Genomic DNA, 13604 nt, shown 5'->3' with positions numbered 1-13604 from the left:
AGCTGGAGTCTGGCTGTTGCACTTTGCATGCAGTGTGCTATCTTGGTCTTAGCTGAATTCTGGCCGTTGAACTTTGCATGCAGTGTGCTATTTTGGTCTTAGCTGGATTCTGGCTGTTGCATTTTGCATGCAGTGTGCTATCTTGGTCTTAGCTGGGGTCTGGCTGTTGCATTTTGCATGCAGCATGCTATCTATCTTGGTTTTAGCTGGGGTTTGTCTGTTGCATTTTGCATGCAGTGTGCTATCATGGTCTTAGTTGGGACCTGGCTGTTGCATTTTGCATGCACTATGCTATCTTGGTCTTAGCTTGGGTCTGTCTGTTGCACTTTGCATGCGGTGTGCTATCTTGGCCTTAGCTGGAGTCTGGCTGTTGCATCTTGCCTGCAGTGTGCTGTCTTGGTCTTAGCTGGAGTCTGACTGTTGCATTTTGCATGCAGGGTGCTATCTTGGTCTTAGCTGGGGTCTGGCTGTTGCATTTTGCATGTGGTGTGCTATCTTGGTCTTAGCTGGAGTCTGACTGTTGCACTTTGCATGCAGTGTGCTACCTTGGTCTTAGATGGAGTCTGGCTGTTGCATTTGGCATGCAGGGTGCTATCCTGGTCTTAGCTGGGGTCTGGCTGTTGCATTTTGCATGTGGTGTGCTATCTTGGTCTTAGATGGAGTCTTACCGTTGCACTTTGCATGCAGTGTGCTATCTTGCTCTTAGCTTAGTCTGGCTGTTGCATTTTGCATGTGCTATGCTATCTTAGTCTTAGCTGGGGTCTGGCTGTTGCACTTTGCATGCAGTGTGCTATCTTGGCCTTAGCTGGAGTCTAGCTGTTGCATCTTGCCTGCAGTGTGCTGTCTTGGTCTTAGCTCGAGTCTGGCTGTTGTATTTTGCCTGCAGTGTGCTGTCTTGGTCTTAGCTGTAGTCTGGCTGTTGCATTTTGCATGCAGGGTGCTATCTTGGTCTTAGCTGGGGTTGGCTGTTGCATTTTACATGCGGTATGCTATCTTGGTCTTAGCTGGAGTCAGTCCGTTGCACTTTGCATGCAGTGTGCTATCTTGGTCTTAGATGGAGTCTGGCTGTTGCATTGTGCATGCAGTTTGCTATCTTGGCCTTAGCTGGAGTCTGGCTGTTGCATTTTGCCTGCGGTGTGCTGTCTTGGTCTTAGCTGGAGTCTGGCTGTTGTATTTTGCCTGCAGTGTGCTGTCTTGGTCTTAGCTGGAGTCTGGCTGTTGCATTTTGCCTGCAGTGTGCTATCTTGGCCTTAGCTGGAAGCTGACTGTTGCATTTTGCATGCGTTGTCCTATCTTGGTGTTAGCTGGTGTCTGGCTGTTGCTTTTTGCCTGAGGTGTGCTATCTTGGTCTAAGCTGGAGTCTGGCTGTTGCATTTTGCATGTGGTGTGCTATCTTGGTCTTAGCTGGAGTCTGGCTGTTGCACTTTGCATGCAGTGTGCTAACCTGCTCTTAGCTTAGTCTGGCTGTTGCATTTTGCATGTGCTGTGCTATCTTAGTCTTAGCTGGGGTCTGGCTGTTGCACTTTGCATGCAGTGTGCTATCTTGGCCTTAGCTGGAGTCTAGCTGTTGCATCTTGCCTGCAGTGTGCTGTCTTGGTCTTAGCTCGAGTCTGGCTGTTGTATTTTGCCTGCAGTGTGCTGTCCTGGTCTTAGCTGTAGTCTGGCTGTTGCATTTTGCATGAAGGGTGCTATCTTGGTCTTAGCTGGGGTTGGCTGTTGCATTTTACATGCGCTATGCTATCTTGGTCTTAGCTGGAGTCAGTCCGTTGCACTTTGCATGCAGTGTGCTATCTTGGTCTTAGATGGAGTCTGGCTGTTGCATTGTGCATGCAGTTTGCTATCTTGGCCTTAGCTGGAGTCTGGCTGTTGCATTTTGCCTGCGGTGTGCTGTCTTGGTTTTAGCTGGAGTCTGGCTGTTGTATTTTGCCTGCAGTGTGCTGTCTTGGTCTTAGCTGGAGTCTGGCTGTTGCATTTTGCCTGCAGTGTGCTACCTTGGCCTTAGCTGGAAGCTGACTGTTGCATTTTGCATGCGTTGTCCTATCTTGGTGTTAGCTGTTGTCTGGCTGTTGCTTTTTGCCTGAGGTGTGCTATCTTGGTCTAAGCTGGAGTCTGGCTGTTGCATTTTGCATGTGGTGTGCTATCTTGACCTTAGCAGGAATCTGGCTGTTGCATTTTGCCTGCAGTGTGCTGTCTTGGTCTTAGCTGGAGTCTGGCTGTTGCATTTTGCCTGCAGTGTGCTATCTTGGCCTTAGCTGGAAGCTGACTGTTGCATTTTGCATGTGTTGTCCTATCTTGGTGTTAGCTGGAGTCTGGCTGTTGCATTTTGCATGTGGTGTGCTATCTTGACCTTAGCAGGAGTCTGGCTGTTGCATTTTGCATGCAGTGTGCTATCTTGGCCGTATATGGAGTCCGGCTGTTGAACTTTGCATGCAGTGTGCTACCTTGGCCTTAGCTGGAGTCTGGCTGTTGCACTTTGCATGCAGTGTGCTATCTTGGTCTTAGATGGATTCTGGCTGTTGAACTTTGCATGCAGTGTGCTATCTTGGCCTTAGCTGGAGTCTGGCTGTTGCACTTTGCATGCAGTGTGCTATCTTGGTCTTAGCTGGATTCTGGCCGTTGAACTTTGCATGTGGTGTGCTATCTTGGTTGTAGCTGGAGTCTGGCTGTTGCACTTTGCATGCAGTGCGCTATCCTGGCCTTAGCTGGAATCTGGCTGTTGCATTTTGCATGCAGTGTGCTAGCTTGGTCTTACCTGGGGCCTGGCAGTTGCATTTTGCATGCACTATTCTTGGTCTTAGCTGGGGTCTGGCTATTCCATTTTGCATGCAGTGTGCTATCTTGGCCTTAGCTGGAGTCTGGCTGTTGCATTTTGCATGCAGTGTGCTAGCTTGGTCTTAGCTGGGGCCTGGCTGTTGCATTTTGCATGCGCTAAGCTATCTTGGTCTTAGCTGGGGTCTGGCTGTTGCACTCTGCATGCAGTGTGCTATCTTGGCCTTAGCTGGAGTCTGGCTGTTGCACTTTGCATGCAGTGTGCTATCTTGGTCTTAGCTGGATTCTGGCTGTTCAACTTTGCATGCAGTGTGCTATCTTGGTCTTAGATGGAGTCTGGCTGTTGCATTGTGCATGCAGTTTGCTATCTTGGCCTTAGCTGGAGTCTGGCTGTTGCATTTTGCCTGCGGTGTGCTGTCTTGGTCTTAGCTGGAGTCGGGCTGTTGTATTTTGCCTGCAGTGTGCTGTCTTGGTCTTAGCTGGAGTCTGGCTGTTGCATTGTGCATGCAGTTTGCTATCTTGGCCTTAGCTGGAGTCTGGCTGTTGCATTTTGCCTGCGGTGTGCTGTCTTGGTCTTAGCTGGAGTCTGGCTGTTGTATTTTGCCTGCAGTGTGCTGTCTTGGTTTTAGCTGGAGTCTGGCTGTTGCACTTTGCATTCAGTGTGCTATCTTGGTCTTAGCTGGATTCTGGCTGTTGCATTTTGCATTTGGTGTGCTATCTTGGTCTTAGCTAGAGTCTGGCTGTTGCATTTTGCATGCAGCGTGCTAGCTTGGTCTTAGCTGGGGCCTGGCTGTTGCATTTTGCATGCGCTATGCTATCTTGGTCTTAGCTGGGGTCTGGCTGTTGCACTTTGCATGCAGTGTGCTATCTTGGCCTTAGCTGGAGTCTGGCTGTTGCACTTTGCATGCAGTGTGCTATCTTGGTCTTAGCTGGATTCTGGCCGTTGAACTTTGCATGCAGTGTGCTATCTTGGCCTTAGCTAGAGTCTGGCTGTTGCACTTTGCATTCAGTGTGCTATCTTGGTCTTAGCTGGATTCTGGCTGTTGCATTTTGCATGCAGTGTGCTATCTTGGTCTTAGCTGGGGTCTGGCTGTTGCATTTTGCATGCAGCATGCTATCTTGGTTTTAGCTGGGGTTTGTCTGTTGCATTTTGCATGCAGTGTGCTATCATGGTCTTAGTTGGGACCTGGCTGTTGCATTTTGCATGAACTATGCTATCTTGGTCTTAGCCTGGGTCTGTCTGTTGCACTTTGCATGCGGTGTGCTATCTTGGCCTTAGCTGGAGTCTGGCTGTTGCATCTTGCCTGCAGTGTGCTGTCTTGGTTTTAGCGGGAGTCTGGCTGTTGCATTTTGCATGCAGGGTGCTATCTTGGTCTTAGCTGGGGTCTGGCTGTTGCATTTTGCATGTGGTGTGCTATCTTGGTCTTAGCTGGAGTCTGACTGTTGCACTTTGCATGCAGTGTGCTATCTTGGTCTTAGATGGAGTCTGGCTGTTGCATTTGGCATGCAGGGTGCTATCCTGGTCTTAGCTGGGGTCTGGCTGTTGCATTTTGCATGTGGTGTGCTATCTTGGTCTTAGCTGGAGTCTTACTGTTGCACTTTGCATGCAGTGTGCTAACTTGCTCTTAGCTTAGTCTGGCTGTTGCATTTTGCATGTGCTATGCTATCTTAGTCTTAGCTGGGGTCTGGCTGTTGCACTTTGAATGCAGTGTGCTATCTTGGCCTTAGCTGGAGTCTAGCTGTTGCATCTTGCCTGCAGTGTGCTGTCTTGGTCTTAGCTCGAGTCTGGCTGTTGTATTTTGCCTGCAGTGTGCTGTCTTGGTCTTAGCTGTAGTCTGGCTGTTGCATTTTGCATGCAGGGTGCTATCTTGGTCTTAGCTGGGGTTGGCTGTTGCATTTTACATGCGCTATGCTATCTTGGTCTTAGCTGGAGTCAGTCCGTTGCACTTTGCATGCAGTGTGCTATCTTGGTCTTAGATGGAGTCTGGCTGTTGCATTGTACATGCAGTTTGCTATCTTGGCCTTAGCTGGAGTCTGGCTGTTGCATTTTGCCTGCGGTGTGCTTTCTTGGTCTTAGCTGGAGTCTGGCTGTTGTATTTTGCCTGCAGTGTGCTGTCTTGGTCTTAGCTGGAGTCTGGCTGTTGCATTTTGCCTGCAGTGTGCTATCTTGGCCTTAGCTGGAAGCTGACTGTTGCATTTTGCATGCGTTGTCCTATCTTGGTGTTAGATGGTGTCTGGCTGTTGCTTTTTGCCTGAGGTGTGCTATCTTGGTCTAAGCTGGAGTCTGGCTGTTGCATTTTGCATGTGGTGTGCTATCTTGGTCTTAGCTGGAGTCTGGCTGTTGCATTTTGCATGTGGTGTGCTATCTTGACCTTAGCAGGAATCTGGCTGTTGCATTTTGCCTGCAGTGTGCTGTCTTGGTCTTAGCTGGAGTCTGGCTGTTGCATTTTGCCTGCAGTGTGCTATCTTGGCCTTAGCTGGAAGCTGACTGTTGCATTTTGCATGCATTGTCCTATCTTGGTGTTAGCTGGAGTCTGGCTGTTGCATTTTGCATGTGGTGTGCTATCTTGACCTTAGCAGGAGTCTGGCTGTTGCATTTTGCATGCAGTGTGCTATCTTGGCCGTATATGGAGTCCGGCTGTTGAACTTTGCATGCAGTGTGCTACCTTGGCCTTAGCTGGAGTCTGGCTGTTGCACTTTGCATGCGGTGTGCTATCTTGGTCTTAGCTGGATTCTGGCTGTTGAACTTTGCATGCAGTGTGCTATCTTGGCCTTAGCTGGAGTCTGGCTGTTGCACTTTGCATGCAGTGTGCTATCTTGGTCTTAGCTGGATTCTGGCCGTTGAACTTTGCATGCAGTGTGCTATCTTGGCCTTAGCTGGGCTCTGGCTGTTGCATTTTGCATTTGGTGTGCTATCTTGGTCTTAGCTGGAGTCTGGCTGTTGCATTTTGCCTGCAGTGTGCTATCTTGGCCTTAGCTGGAAGCTGACTGTTGCATTTTGCATGCGTTGTCCTATCTTGGTGTTAGCTGTTGTCTGGCTGTTGCATTTTGCATGTGGTGTGCTATCCTGGTCTTAGCTGGAGTCTGGCTGTTGCATTTTGCATGTGGTGTGCTATCTTGACCTTAGCAGGAATCTGGCTGTTGCATTTTGCCTGCAGTGTGCTGTCTTGGTCTTAGCTGGAGTCTGGCTGTTGCATTTTGCCTGCAGTGTGCTATCTTGGCCTTAGCTGGAAGCTGACTGTTGCATTTTGCATGCATTGTCCTATCTTGGTGTTAGCTGGAGTCTGGCTGTTGCATTTTGCATGTGGTGTGCTATCTTGACCTTAGCAGGAGTCTGGCTGTTGCATTTTGCATGCAGTGTGCTATCTTGGCCGTATATGGAGTCCGGCTGTTGAACTTTGCATGCAGTGTGCTACCTTGGCCTTAGCTGGAGTCTGGCTGTTGCACTTTGCATGCGGTGTGCTATCTTGGTCTTAGCTGGATTCTGGCTGTTGAACTTTGCATGCAGTGTGCTATCTTGGCCTTAGCTGGAGTCTGGCTGTTGCACTTTGCATGCAGTGTGCTATCTTGGTCTTAGCTGGATTCTGGCCGTTGAACTTTGCATGCAGTGTGCTATCTTGGCCTTAGCTGGGCTCTGGCTGTTGCATTTTGCATTTGGTGTGCTATCTTGGTCTTAGCTGGAGTCTGGCTGTTGCATTTTGCATGTGGTGTGCTATCTTGGTTTTAGCTGGAGTCTGGCTGTTGCACTTTGCATGCAGTGCGCTATCCTGGCCTTAGCTGGAATCTGGCTGTTGCATTTTGCATGCAGTGTGCTAGCTTGGTCTTACCTGGGGCCTGGCAGTTGCATTTTGCATGCACTATTCTTGGTCTTAGCTGGGGTCTGGCTATTCCATTTTGCATGCAGTGTGCTATCTTGGCCTTAGCTGGAGTCTGGCTGTTGCATTTTGCATGCAGTGTGCTAGCTTGGTCTTAGCTGGGGCCTGGCTGTTGCATTTTGCATGCGCTATGCTATCTTGGTCTTAGCTGGGGTCTGGCTGTTGCACTCTGCATGCAGTGTGCTATCTTGGCCTTAGCTGGAGTCTGGCTGTTGCACTTTGCATGCAGTGTGCTATCTTGGTCTTAGCTGGATTCTGGCTGTTCAACTTTGCATGCAGTGTGCTATCTTGGCCTTAGCTGGAGTCTGGCTGTTGCACTTTGCATTCAGTGTGCTATCTTGGTCTTATCTGGATTCTGGCTGTTGCATTTTGCATGCAGTGTGCTATTTTGGTCTTAGCTGGGGTCTGGCTGTTGCATTTTGCATGCAGCATGCTATCTTGGTCTTAGATGGAGTCTGGCTGTTGCATTGTGCATGCAGTTTGCTATCTTGGCCTTAGCTGGAGTCTGGCTGTTGCATTTTGCCTGCGGTGTGCTGTCTTGGTCTTAGCTGGAGTCTGGCTGTTGTATTTTGCCTGCAGTGTGCTGTCTTGGTCTTAGCTGGAGTCTGGCTGTTGCACTTTGCATTCAGTGTGCTATCATGGTCTTAGCTGGATTCTGGCTGTTGCATTTTGCATTTGGTGTGCTATCTTGGTCTTAGCTGGAGTCTGGCTGTTGCATTTTGCATGCAGCGTGCTAGCTTGGTCTTAGCTGGGGCCTGGCTGTTGCATTTTGCATGCGCTATGCTATCTTGGTCTTAGCTGGGGTCTGGCTGTTGCACTTTGCATGCAGTGTGCTATCTTGGCTTTAGCTGGAGTCTGGCTGTTGCACTTTGCATGCAGTGTGCTATCTTGGTCTTAGCTGAATTCTGGCCGTTGAACTTTGCATGCAGTGTGCTATTTTGGTCTTAGCTGGATTCTGGCTGTTGCATTTTGCATGCAGTGTGCTATCTTGGTCTTAGCTGGGGTCTGGCTGTTGCATTTTGCATGCAGCATGCTATCTATCTTGGTTTTAGCTGGGGTTTGTCTGTTGCATTTTGCATGCAGTGTGCTATCATGGTCTTAGTTGGGACCTGGCTGTTGCATTTTGCATGCACTATGCTATCTTGGTCTTAGCTTGGGTCTGTCTGTTGCACTTTGCATGCGGTGTGCTATCTTGGCCTTAGCTGGAGTCTGGCTGTTGCATCTTGCCTGCAGTGTGCTGTCTTGGTCTTAGCTGGAGTCTGACTGTTGCATTTTGCATGCAGGGTGCTATCTTGGTCTTAGCTGGGGTCTGGCTGTTGCATTTTGCATGTGGTGTGCTATCTTGGTCTTAGCTGGAGTCTGACTGTTGCACTTTGCATGCAGTGTGCTACCTTGGTCTTAGATGGAGTCTGGCTGTTGCATTTGGCATGCAGGGTGCTATCCTGGTCTTAGCTGGGGTCTGGCTGTTGCATTTTGCATGTGGTGTGCTATCTTGGTCTTAGATGGAGTCTTACCGTTGCACTTTGCATGCAGTGTGCTATCTTGCTCTTAGCTTAGTCTGGCTGTTGCATTTTGCATGTGCTATGCTATCTTAGTCTTAGCTGGGGTCTGGCTGTTGCACTTTGCATGCAGTGTGCTATCTTGGCCTTAGCTGGAGTCTAGCTGTTGCATCTTGCCTGCAGTGTGCTGTCTTGGTCTTAGCTCGAGTCTGGCTGTTGTATTTTGCCTGCAGTGTGCTGTCTTGGTCTTAGCTGTAGTCTGGCTGTTGCATTTTGCATGCAGGGTGCTATCTTGGTCTTAGCTGGGGTTGGCTGTTGCATTTTACATGCGGTATGCTATCTTGGTCTTAGCTGGAGTCAGTCCGTTGCACTTTGCATGCAGTGTGCTATCTTGGTCTTAGATGGAGTCTGGCTGTTGCATTGTGCATGCAGTTTGCTATCTTGGCCTTAGCTGGAGTCTGGCTGTTGCATTTTGCCTGCGGTGTGCTGTCTTGGTCTTAGCTGGAGTCTGGCTGTTGTATTTTGCCTGCAGTGTGCTGTCTTGGTCTTAGCTGGAGTCTGGCTGTTGCATTTTGCCTGCAGTGTGCTATCTTGGCCTTAGCTGGAAGCTGACTGTTGCATTTTGCATGCGTTGTCCTATCTTGGTGTTAGCTGGTGTCTGGCTGTTGCTTTTTGCCTGAGGTGTGCTATCTTGGTCTAAGCTGGAGTCTGGCTGTTGCATTTTGCATGTGGTGTGCTATCTTGGTCTTAGCTGGAGTCTGGCTGTTGCATTTTGCATGTGGTGTGCTATCTTGACCTTAGCAGGAGTCTGGCTGTTGCATTTTGCATGCAGTGTGCTATCTTGGCCGTATATGGAGTCCGGCTGTTGAACTTTGCATGCAGTGTGCTACCTTGGCCTTAGCCGGAGTCTGGCTGTTGCACTTTGCATGCGGTGTGCTATCTTGGTCTTGGCTGGATTCTGGCTGTTGAACTTTGCATGCAGTGTGCTATCTTGGCCTTAGCTGGAGTCTGGCTGTTGCACTTTGCATGCAGTGTGCTATCTTGGTCTTAGCTGGATTCTGGCTGTTGCATTTTGCATTTGGTGTGCTATCTTGGTCTTAGCTGGAGTCTGGCTGTTGCATTTTGCATGCAGTGTGCTACCTTGGTCTTAGCTGGATTCTGGCTGTTGCACTTTGCATGCAATGTGCTATCTTGGCCTTAGCTGGAGTCTGGCTGTTGCACTTTGCATGCAGTGTGCTATCTTGGTCTTAGATGGAGTCTGGCTGTTGCATTGTGCATGCAGTTTGCTATCTTGGCCTTAGCTGGAGTCTGGCTGTTGCATTTTGCCTGCGGTGTGCTGTCTTGGTCTTAGCTGGAGTCTGGCTGTTGTATTTTGCCTGCAGTGTGCTGTCTTGGTCTTAGCTGGAGTCTGGCTGTTGCATTTTGCCTGCAGTGTGCTATCTTGGCCTTAGATGGAAGCTGACTGTTGCATTTTGCATGCGTTGTCCTATCTTGGTGTTAGCTGGTGTCTGGCTGTTGCTTTTTGCCTGAGGTGTGCTATCTTGGTCTAAGCTGGAGTCTGGCTGTTGCATTTTGCATGTGGTGTGCTATCTTGGTCTTAGCTGGAGTCTGGCTGTTGCATTTTGCATGTGGTGTGCTATCTTGACCTTAGCAGGAATCTGGCTGTTGCATTTTGCCTGCAGTGTGCTGTCTTGGTCTTAGCTGGAGTCAGTCCGTTGCACTTTGCATGCAGTGTGCTATCTTGGTCTTAGATGGAGTCTGGCTGTTGCATTGTGCATGCAGTTTGCTATCTTGGCCTTAGCTGGAGTCTGGCTGTTGCATTTTGCCTGCGGTGTGCTGTCTTGGTCTTAGCTGGAGTCTGGCTGTTGTATTTTGCCTGCAGTGTGCTGTCTTGGTCTTAGCTGGAGTCTGGCTGTTGCATTTTGCCTGCAGTGTGCTATCTTGGCCTTAGCTGGAAGCTGACTGTTGCATTTTGCATGCGTTGTCCTATCTTGGTGTTAGCTGGTGTCTGGCTGTTGCTTCTTGCCTGAGGTGTGCTATCTTGGTCTAAGCTGGAGTCTGGCTGTTGCATTTTGCATGTGGTGTGCTATCTTGGTCTTAGCTGGAGTCTGGCTGTTGCATTTTGCATGTGGTGTGCTATCTTGACCTTAGCAGGAATCTGGCTGTTGCATTTTGCCTGCAGTGTGCTGTCTTGGTCTTAGCTGGAATCTGGCTGTTGCATTTTGCCTGCAGTGTGCTATCTTGGCCTTAGCTGGAAGCTGACTGTTGCATTTTGCATGGGTTGTCCTATCTTGGTGTGAGCTGGAGTCTGGCTGTTGCATTTTGCATGTGGTGTGCTATCTTGACCTTAGCAGGAGTCTGGCTGTTGCATTTTGCATGCAGTGTGCTATCTTGGCCGTATATGGAGTCCGGCTGTTGAACTTTGCATGCAGTGTTTTCCTTGGCCTTAGCCGGAGTCTGGCTGTTGCACTTTGCATGCGGTGTGCTATCTTGGTCTTAGCTGGATTCTGGCTGTTGAACTTTGCATGCAGTGTGCTATCTTGGCCTTAGCTGGAGTCTGGCTGTTGCACTTTGCATGCAGTGTGCTATCTTGGTCTTAGCTGGATTCTGGCTGTTGCATTTTGCATTTGGTGTGCTATCTTGGTCTTAGCTGGAGTCTGGCTGTTGCATTTTGCATGCAGTGTGCTACCTTGGTCTTAGCTGGATTCTGGCTGTTGCATTTTGCCTGCAGTGTGCTATCTTGGCCTTAGATGGAAGCTGACTGTTGCATTTTGCATGCGTTGTCCTATCTTGGTGTTAGCTGGTGTCTGGCTGTTGCTTTTTGCCTGAGGTGTGCTATATTGGTCTAAGCTGGAGTCTGGCTGTTGCATTTTGCATGTGGTGTGCTATTTTGGTCTTAGCTGGAGTCTGGCTGTTGCATTTTGCATGTGGTGTGCTATCTTGACCTTAGCAGGAATCTGGCTGTTGCATTTTGCCTGCAGTGTGCTGTCTTGGTCTTAGCTGGAGTCAGACCGTTGCACTTTGCATGCAGTGTGCTATCTTGGTCTTAGATGGAGTCTGGCTGTTGCATTGTGCATGCAGTTTGCTATCTTGGCCTTAGCTGGAGTCTGGCTGTTGCATTTTGCCTGCGGTGTGCTGTCTTGGTCTTAGCTGGAGTCTGGCTGTTGTATTTTGCCTGCAGTGTGCTGTCTTGGTCTTAGCTGGAGTCTGGCTGTTGCATTTTGCCTGCAGTGGGCTATCTTGGCCTTAGCTGGAAGCTGACTGTTGCATTTTGCATGCGTTGTCCTATCTTGGTGTTAGCTGGTGTCTGGCTGTTGCTTTTTGCCTGAGGTGTGCTATCTTGGTCTAAGCTGGAGTCTGGCTGTTGCATTTTGCATGTGGTGTGCTATCTTGGTCTTAGCTGGAGTCTGGCTGTCGCATTTTGCATGTGGTGTGCTATCTTGACCTTAGCAGGAATCTGGCTGTTGCATTTTGCCTGCAGTGTGCTGTCTTGGTCTTAGCTGGAATCTGGCTGTTGCATTTTGCCTGCAGTGTGCTATCTTGGCCTTAGCTGGAAGCTGACTGTTGCATTTTGCATGGGTTGTCCTATCTTGGTGTTAGCTGGAGTCTGGCTGTTGCATTTTGCATGTGGTGTGCTATCTTGACCTTAGCAGGAGTCTGGCTGTTGCATTTTGCATGCAGTGTGCTATCTTGGCCGTATATGGAGTCCGGCTGTTGAACTTTGCATGCAGTGTGCTACCTTGGCCTTAGCCGGAGTCTGGCTGTTGCACTTTGCATGCGGTGTGCTATCTTGGTCTTAGCTGGATTCTGGCTGTTGAACTTTGCATGCAGTGTGCTATCTTGGCCTTAGCTGGAGTCTGGCTGTTGCACTTTGCATGCAGTGTGCTATCTTGGTCTTAGCTGGATTCTGGCTGTTGCATTTTGCATTTGGTGTGCTATCTTGGTCTTAGCTGGAGTCTGGCTGTTGCATTTTGCATGCAGTGTGCTACCTTGGTCTTAGCTGGATTCTGGCTGTTACACTTTGCATGCAATGTGCTATCTTGGCCTTAGCTGGAGTCTGGCTGTTGCACTTTGCATGCAGTGTGCTATCTTGGTCTTAGCTGGATTCTGGCTGTTGAACTTTGCATGCAGTCTGCTATCTTGGTCTTAGCTGGAGTCTGGCTGTTGCATATTGCATGTGGTGTGCTATCTTGACCTTAGCTTGAGTCTGGCTGTTGCATTTTGCATGCAGTGTGCTATCTTGGCCATATATGGAGTTTGGCTGTTGCACTTTGCATGCGGTGTGCTACCTTGGTCTTAGCTGGATTCTGGCTGTTGCACTTTGCATGCTGTGTGCTATCTTGGCCTTAGCTGGAGTCTGGCGGTTGCACTTTGCATGCAGTGTGCTATATTGACCTTAGCTGGATTCTGGCTGTTGAACTTTGCATGCAGTGTGCTATCTTGGCCTTAGCTGGAGTCTGGCTGTTGCATTTTGCATGCAGTGTGCTATCTTGGCCGTATATGGAGTCTGGCTGTTGCACTTTGGATGCAGTGTGCTACCTTGGTCTTAGCTGGATTCTGGCTGTTGCACTTTGCATGCAGTGTGCTATCTTGGCCTTAGCTGGAGTCTGGCTGTTGCACTTTGCATGCAGCGTGCTATCTTGGTCTTAGCTGGGGTCTGTTTGTTGCATTTTGCATGCAGTGTGCTATCATGGGCTTAGCTGGGACCTGGCTGTTGCGTTTTGCATGCACTATGCTATCTTGGTCTTAGCTTGGGTCTGTCTGTTGCATTTTACATGCAGTGTGCTAGCTTGGTCTTAGCTGGAGTCTGGCTGTTGCACTTTGAATGTAGTGTGCTATCTTGCTCTTAGCTGAGTCTGGCTGTTGCATTTTGCATGCGCTATGCTATCTTGGTCTTAGCTGGGGTCTGGCTGTTGCACTTTGCATGCAGTGTGCTATCTTGGTCTTAGCTGGGGTTGGCTGTTGCATTTTGCATGCGCTGTGCTATCTTGGTCTTAGCTGGAGTCAGTCTGTTGCACTTTGCATGCAGTGTGCTATGTTGGTCTTAGATGGAGTCTGGCTGTTGCATTGTGCATGCAGTGTGCTATCTTGGCCTTAGCTGGAGTCTGGCTGTTGCATTTTGCCTGCTGTGTGCTGTCTTGGTCTTAGCTGGAGTCTGGCTGTTGTATTTTGCCTGCAGTGCGCTGTCTTGGTCTTAGCTGGAGTCTGGCTGTTGCATTTTGCCTGCAGTGTGATATCTTGGCCTGAGATGGAAGCTGACTGTTGCATTTTGCATGTGTTGTGCTATCTTGGTCTTAGCTGGGGTCTGGCTGTTGCTTTCTGCCTGAGGTGTGCTATCCTGGTCTTAGCCCGAGTCTGGTTGTTGCGTTCTGCATGCAATGTGCTATCTTGGTCTTAGCTGGAGTCTGGCTGTTGCATTTTTCATGTGGCGTGCTATCTTGGTCTTAGCTGGAGTCTGCTG

The sequence above is a fragment of the Ambystoma mexicanum genome, chromosome 6p, assembly GCF_040938575.1.
Source record: "Ambystoma mexicanum isolate Mex_15411 chromosome 6p, UKY_AmexF1_1, whole genome shotgun sequence".
Lineage (NCBI taxonomy): Eukaryota > Metazoa > Chordata > Amphibia > Caudata > Ambystomatidae > Ambystoma > Ambystoma mexicanum.
Note: the sequence above shows the minus strand (reverse complement) of the source record.